The following is a 7,500-nucleotide window of genomic DNA, read 5'->3' on the forward strand; positions in this document are numbered from 1 at the left end:
CCCTGCCGCCCGCGGCACGCCTCCAGGCCCGCCCGGGCAGACGCGGCCCGGACACGCTTTTCTTCCCTCGCTTTGGCCCGGTTTCTTTCGCGGCTCGACCGCCCTCGCCGCCCAGCGCTGCTTGCGGCCGGCACCCACGGGCACCCGGACCGAGGTCGGCACCGGCGCCTCGGCGTGGTTTAGGACACCTGGTGGCTCGCGGGGCCACGCGGCTGTCACACAGCCTGGTTCGGTAAGGAAGGCCCAGGAAACCCCCCCCCGCGCCGAGCGGCAGCAGGACAGGGTGAGGTGACACGGGGGAGGCACGCGCCTCGCCGCCGTCGCCACGGCCCCCTTCTCGCTCGGGGGGGGGAAGAGACTAGGACGATACCTCGCTCACAGCGGGGAAGCGAATTGGAAAGGAGACCGCCCTGCCTGAACACCGGACGCCACCGCGGCTCCCTATTACGGGGAGTACAGCAGAGCCGGCCCGCCGGGGGCCCTTTCCGACGCGACCCCAAGTGCCTCATCGATCAGCGAAGGCCACAACGGCCACGGGTCCTGGGACAGCGACAGCCACCGCGCGCCTGCCCTCGGCCACCCGCAAGCGGGCGGGCGGACGACGCGGGGCTCTGCGTGCGAGCGAGCAGGGGCGACATCCGTGACAGGTGCTCCGGCGGCTTCAACACCGGCAGAGCCGGCTCGCCGCGAAGCCTGTCCGACGTGCCCGAGGCCAGCCTCAGTAGGCTACGCCTCCGTACCGGTACCAGTCGAGGGGGTGGGGGACCGGGTGCGCGGGATGTGCCCCGCCACCGCCGCCACCCACCCGCCACGCACAAGGATTCCCTTCAGCCGACTCGGCTGGACCGGGGTAAAGCCGCGACAGGCTCGACTCCGCCGGTCTTCCAGCGTTCAAGTGCCGGCGGCCGCCGCCGGCCACCGGCCTTTGCCCAACAAACGCAGGGAACAGGTTACCCCGGAGGGAAAAAGCCAGGTGTGGAACAGCTCAGGCGGGGGGCCGGGGGAAAGCCGCTGAAGGCTCAGGACACCCCGCCGGCCATCTGCATCCGGCTGCCGGACACCACCACCGGCCAAAAACAAAAAAACGTGCTGTACCCGCATCGCGGGCTCCGGCTTAGGGCCAGAGAGCAAAGGAACCGAGGCGCCGACCAACCTCGCTCACAGCACCGTGCAGACCTCCCCTTCACTGAGCCCGGCTGGTACAAACCAGGGACGCCAGGAGCAGACCGGACACCGCAGGCCGCCCCACGTATGGCATCTGCACCAGGAAAAAAAGAAAGCGGAAAAGAGGACCGAGGCGCCGCCGCCTCGCCTTACCATCATCCGGCTTCTCAGGGGACCAGAGTGGTGGGGGGGGGGGGTAGCCGCTGAAGGCTCGAGACACCCCACCACGGCCATCTGCACCCGGCTGCCAGCCAACACCGGCGGCCAAAAACGTACCGTGCTGTGCCCATGTCACGGGCTCCGGCTTAGGGCCGAGAGAGCAAAGGACCCGAGGAGTCGACTAGCCTTCGCTCACAGCACCGTGCAGACCTCCCTTCACCGAGCCCGGCCGGTAGAAACCAGGGACGCCGAGAGCCGGCCGGACACCACAGGCCGCCCCGCACGTATGGCATACGATACCGGCAACGAAAGGAGTAAACCAAGAACCAGGGAGGCGCCGCCGCCTCTCGCCTTACCATCGTCGGGCTCTCGGGGGGCCGGGGGGGGGGCCACCCACCGGTGGCTCGAGACACACCCCCCCCGGGCCGTCTGCATCCAGCTGCCGGCCACCGCGACCAGCCAAAACCGTGGCGTGCCCATGCCACGGGCTCCGGCTTAAGGCCGGCAAACAAAGGGAGCAGGTGCCGCCGCCGCCACCTCTCCTCCCATCCCCAAGGCCCCCTCAAGGAGCTGGGCAACAGCCCCCGACGGGCTGGAACCGTACGGAGCACCGCTGTGTCAACACACATACCGGCGCTCCCCCCCTCCGCCATCATCGGGCTCTCGGGGGACCGGGGGGGGACGGGGGTAACCACCCACGGTAGTCTCACAGCTCGGCTCCCCCCCCCCAGTATCCAGCGTTCAAGTGCCGCCAGCCGCCTCCGGCCACCGGTCTTCGGCCTCTCCCGTGCACCTCTGCCCGTCCTTTTCTCACCACTCGGCAGCGACCGCCCCAACGCCGCCCGGCTTCGTGCCGTTCGGCATCTCTCTGGGTGCTCTCGGTTCCGTGCACGCTCGCCTGACAGAGCACCGGCTTGAGAACCGTGCCCAATTCCCCGGGGGAAACCACCGTCTGCGGCCGCCCAGCATTCCACTTGGCCGGCTAAGCCGCGTGCCCTCGCTCGGTGGCGCTTGTCTGGAGCAGAGACGCCTCGTGCCCCTATATAAGGAGAATATGGGTCCGCGCCGGAAAGGGGCGCTTAAAGGCAGTGTCTGCCTGCCAGCGGGGGAGGCGCTGCAGAGACGCCGCCTCTTACGATGACCTAACTGGAGGCAGCGCGAAACAGCGACCCCTTGGAGGAACTGCCGGAGCCAACAGGTCTGCCCGCGCTCTAAGTCCCGACGGAGCCGGGTAGACCTGGCAGCCCTTTCTACGGACGCTGAGCCGGCCGCCGGCAACGTGGAGCCGGGTACACCTAGCGGCCACCGCCGGTCGCCTCGGAGGTGGGTAGACCTGACGGCCGCCTCACGCCCCGGAGGCGGGTAGACCTGACGGCCGCCTCACGCCCCGGAAGCGGGTAGACCTGACGGCCGCCACACGCCGCGGAGGCGGGTAGACCTGACGGCCGCCACACGCCCCGGAGGCGGGTAGACCTGACGGCCGCCTCACGCCCCGGAAGCGGGTAGACCTGACGGCCGCCTCACGCCCCGGAGGCGGGTAGACCTGACGGCCGCCTCACGCCCCGGAAGCGGGTAGACCTGACGGCCGCCTCACGCCCCGGAGGCGGGTAGACCTGACGGCCGCCTCACGCCCCGGAGGCGGGTAGACCTGACGGCCGCCTCACGCCGCGGAAGCGGGTAGACCTGACGGCCGCCTCACGCCCCGGAGGCGGGTAGACCTGACGGCCGCCTCACGCCCCGGAGGCGGGTAGACCTGACGGCCGCGTCGCGCCCCGGAGGCGGGTAGACCTGACGGCCGCCTCACGCCCCGGAGGCGGGTAGACCTGACGGCCGCCACACGCCCCGGAGGCGGGTAGACCTGACGGCCGCCTCACGCCCCGGAGGCGGGTAGACCTGACGGCCGCCTCACGCCCCGGAGGCGGGTAGACCTGACGGCCGCCTCACGCCGCGGAGGCGGGTAGACCTGACGGCCGCCTCACGCCCCGGAGGCGGGTAGACCTGACGGCCGCCACACGCCCCGGAGGCGGGTAGACCTGACGGCCGCCACACGCCCCGGAGGCGGGTAGACCTGACGGCCGCCTCACGCCCCGGAGGCGGGTAGACCTGACGGCCGCCACACGCCCCGGAGGCGGGTAGACCTGACGGCCGCCACACGCCGCGGAGGCGGGTAGACCTGACGGCCGCCTCACGCCGCGGAGGCGGGTAGACCTGACGGCCGCCTCACGCCCCGGAGGCGGGCAGACCTGTCGGCCGCTTCACGCCCCGGAGGCGGGTAGACCTGGCGGCCGCGTCGTGCGAGACATTTTTGTTTCGATAGATGCCAATGAAATCCGAAAAAAAATAAATGAAAAGGGAAATATTTTTCTTAACGCACCCCCGCACCCCCGCGCCCCGCCGCGCTCTCATGTGCACGCAGCACCAGCCCCCCCACCCCCCCGCCCCGACCCGTTGGCTGCCATGCAGTCGCTGGCATCATTCGCTGCCCGCCCCCTCGGCCGCCAGTCAGCCCCTCTGCGCCGCGCCACTCCGCGCCGCACGGCGCCGCCCGCCACTCCCCCCCCCCGCTTCCCGCGGCTGCCAGGGGACCCGGCAGAAGCGGCGACGTTCCCCGCACCTCACCCCCAACGGAGACGCCCGTCTCGCTGGAGCGAGTTCGCATCGGGAACCGGGCGCTTTTCGCCGGGTCGGGGTCCCGGCGCTGCCGGGCGGTCCTCGGCTTCAGCTTTTGGTTTCGCAGCGTGGGTTTAGCTTTAGTCTCGGGGGAGGGGGGGTGGGGGGGGGGGTGGGGGTGCGTGTGTGTGTTTTTATTTTGTTTCTTTCCCCCCGCCTTTCGCTGTGCCGCAGAGGCGTGGGCACCGGGCGCCCTTCACCGGGTCCGGGTCCGGGTCCGGGTCCGGGTCCGGGTCCCGGCGTTGCCAGGCGCTCGCTGGCATTCGCGTTTAGGTTTTTTTCGACGGGGTTGGGGTGGGGGGGTGGGAAGGGGGCTCCCGGGCTTTATGTGTGGGAATAGGGGGTGTGGGGGTGTGTGCGCGCGTGTGTGTGTGTGTGTGTGTGTTGTTCGGATTGTTGTTTTGTTGTTTGTTCCCCCCCCCCCCCCCCCCCCGCCGCGACACACACGAGCTCGGACACACACGCAGAGACACAGAGAGAGAGAGAGAGAGAGAGAGAGAGAGAGAGCGCGCGCGCGCGAGAGAGAGACACAGGCGCGCACACACACACACGCACACACAGACACAGACACACACACACACACACACGCACGCACGCACGCGCACACACACAGACACCCCCAGCCCCCCACCCCCCCCAGCCCCCCGACCCCCACCGTCGCCCGCGCGCCCGAAGAGCCGTTGGTCCCCGCCCCACCGCTGCAACTCCGGAGCTGCAGGGCGGTGGGTGTGGCCGCCAACCGACCGCAGCCTCCTCGGCGCCGCGGAGCACTACGGCTGGGGGGTGGGGGATCGGGGGCGGTTTCTGTTACACCACCACCACCACCACCACCACCCGCCCTCGCTGCTCTCCCTCCCACCCCTTCGGCGTTCGTTTGGCTTTCAACCCGCGGCGGGAACGGAGCAGGCGGGCAGGAGGGCGGGCGGCCGAGCGACCGACTGAGGAAGGCGGGGAGCCGGGCCGCGGGCACGGCGCGGCAGGGACTCGGCAGCTGCGGGGGCTCAGCGTCCAAAACACGCGCCACCCATCATCGCCGCCGCCGGCGGGAGGCCCCTCCGGGCCCCCCGGCACGGAGGCGGCGGCGGCGACGCCGCTGGGTCCTAAGGTCTCCCGCCTTCCTTCCCTGGAGCGGCCAATGTGCTGCTGCTGGTGGAAAGCGGGCCGGAGGTAGGGGGCGGCCGGTCTCCTCGCGAACCCCGGGGGTGGCAGGGGGCGGCCGGTGTCACGGTGGACCTGGTGGCGGGAGGGGTGGGGGTTGGGGGGGGGTCGGCAGGGGGGTCGACAGAGCTCGTTGCGGCGGTGGGGGGGCGGGGGGGGGGGGGGGGTGGTGGGGGGGTGGTGTTGGTGGGGAGCGGTTTCTGTTGTTACACACACACCCCCGCCCCGTCGCTGCTCTCCCTCCCACCCCTTCGGCGTTCGTTTGGCTTTCAACCCGGGGCGGGAACGGAGCAGGCGGGCAGGAGGGCGGGCGGCCGAGCGACCGACTGAGGAAGGCGGGGAGCCGGGCCGCGGGCACGGCGCGGCAGGGACTCGGCAGCTGCGGGGGCTCAGCGTCCAAAACACGCGCCACCCATCATCGCCGCCGCCGGCGGGAGGCCCCTCCGGGCCCCCCGGCACGGAGGCGGCGGCGGCGACGCCGCTGGGTCCTAAGGTCTCCCGCCTTCCTTCCCTGGAGCGGCCAATGTGCTGCTGCTGGTGGAAAGCGGGCCGGAGGTAGGGGGCGGCCGGTCTCCTCGCGAACCCCGGGGGTGGCGGGGGCGGGGGGTGGGGGGGTGGGATGGGGCGGGGGGTGGCGGGGGGGGGTGGGTGGGCTGGGGGGTGGGGGGGGCGGCCGGTGTCACGGTGAACCTGGTGGCGGGAGGGTTGGGGGGGGGGGGGGGGGGGGGGCGGGCTCGTCGCGGGCCAAGCGGCGGTGTTGGGGGGGCGCCGCCGGTCTCACGGAGAAGCACGTGGCGGGTGGGGCGGCTTTGGCGGGATGGGGGGGCGGCCGTATACGCGTGCGCGCGCGGGCAGCCCCAGGCAGACGGCTTCGGGCCGGGCAGCTTGTGGGGGTGCGGGGCAGGCGGGCGCACGTGCGTGGGCAGAGCGTGAGCTCCTGAACCGTTTCTGAATCGATGCCCTAGCGCTGGTCAGGCTTCCGCTTGACCTCTCCGTTCGTGATTCTCGTCGCGTGTTTTCAGGTCCGCGTTCGATCCCGTCTCAGCCGAACTCTTCCCTGCCGGTTCCGACCCTCGCGTCCGTACGCTAGCCGGCAGCTGCGCTGGCCCCGTCGCCTCCCCAGTTGAAGGTGAGATCACGAGGGGCGCTGCATAAGCCAGGCCTCGCCTCGCCGCCGGCCTGCCTACCGGCTCGAAAGCTGCAGGAGACCCCCTCGCGTGAGAGCCCACCAGCCACGGCCCGGCCCAGGCCCATCACGTCCTAGTCCAGGCGTGACTTCGCCGCGAGAGGCTCAGGCCACGGCCTGCTCCCTGCCTTGGAGCTACGCGGGTGCCCGTGTCATCCCGAGCCGCCGCCTGCTTCAAGCCAGGGCCCGCTCGGGCACGGCGTGACGTCACAGGCAGCTCGGGAGCCCGGGCCCGGAAGCGCCCTGTTACCCCTCCTCGGCTACTTGTGACGTCACAAGGGGCAGGCGGCGGGGAGCGCGGGGGCTGCCGGGAGGGGGTGGCGGGAATGCCGGCCAGAGACCCGGCCGTGCTGGGACCCCACGCGGACGCAGACACCGGTCGATGCCAGCGGTCGCACGGCGGCCAGCGGGTCCGGGCAGGGCAGCGGCGTGAGCACCGCAGGGGGAGGCGGCTGTAGAAAAAAAAAAAACAACTAATTTTTCCTTTTCATCTCTCTTTTCCCGTTTCTGTGGTGGCTGCGATCGCAACCCAGAAAAGACGACGACGGCACGGGGCGGGAGGTTGCAGCTTCATGCCTTGTATTACAGGCGCTGCAATCTCGGACGAGCGGAGGGTAAAAAACCGAAATGACACGCTCCTCTCACCCCCACCGCCGCCAACCGGCAGCCCTGCACCTCGCCGAGAGAAGCACGTACGCTTAAATCTGGGGAGCCCGCATCCACCCCGCCAGTACGACGTGGGTACCAGGCCGGTTGCGGGCCGGCAGGTCTACCCGGCCGGCCGGCCGGGAGGGACACCAGGTCTACCCGGCCGGCCGGCCGGGAGGGACACCAGGTCTACCCGGCCGGGAGGGACACCAGGTCTACCCGGCCGGCCGGCCGGGAGGGACACCAGGTCTACCCGGCCGGCCGGCCGGGAGGGACACCAGGTCTACCCGGCCGGGAGGGACACCAGGTCTACCCGGCCGGCCGGCCGGGAAGGACACCAGGTCTACCCGGCCGGGAGGGACACCAGGTCTACCCGGCCGGCCGGACTTGGGCTGGAGGCCGCCCGCGGGAGGGACACCAGGTCTACCCGGCCGGGAGGGACACCAGGTCTACCCGGCCGGGAGGGACACCAGGTCTACCCGGCCGGCCGGCAGGGAGGGACACCAGGTCTACCC

Source organism: Athene noctua, unplaced genomic scaffold (genome assembly GCF_965140245.1).
Source record: "Athene noctua unplaced genomic scaffold, bAthNoc1.hap1.1 HAP1_HAP1_scaffold_125, whole genome shotgun sequence".
In the NCBI taxonomy this organism is placed as follows: Eukaryota; Metazoa; Chordata; class Aves; order Strigiformes; family Strigidae; genus Athene; species Athene noctua.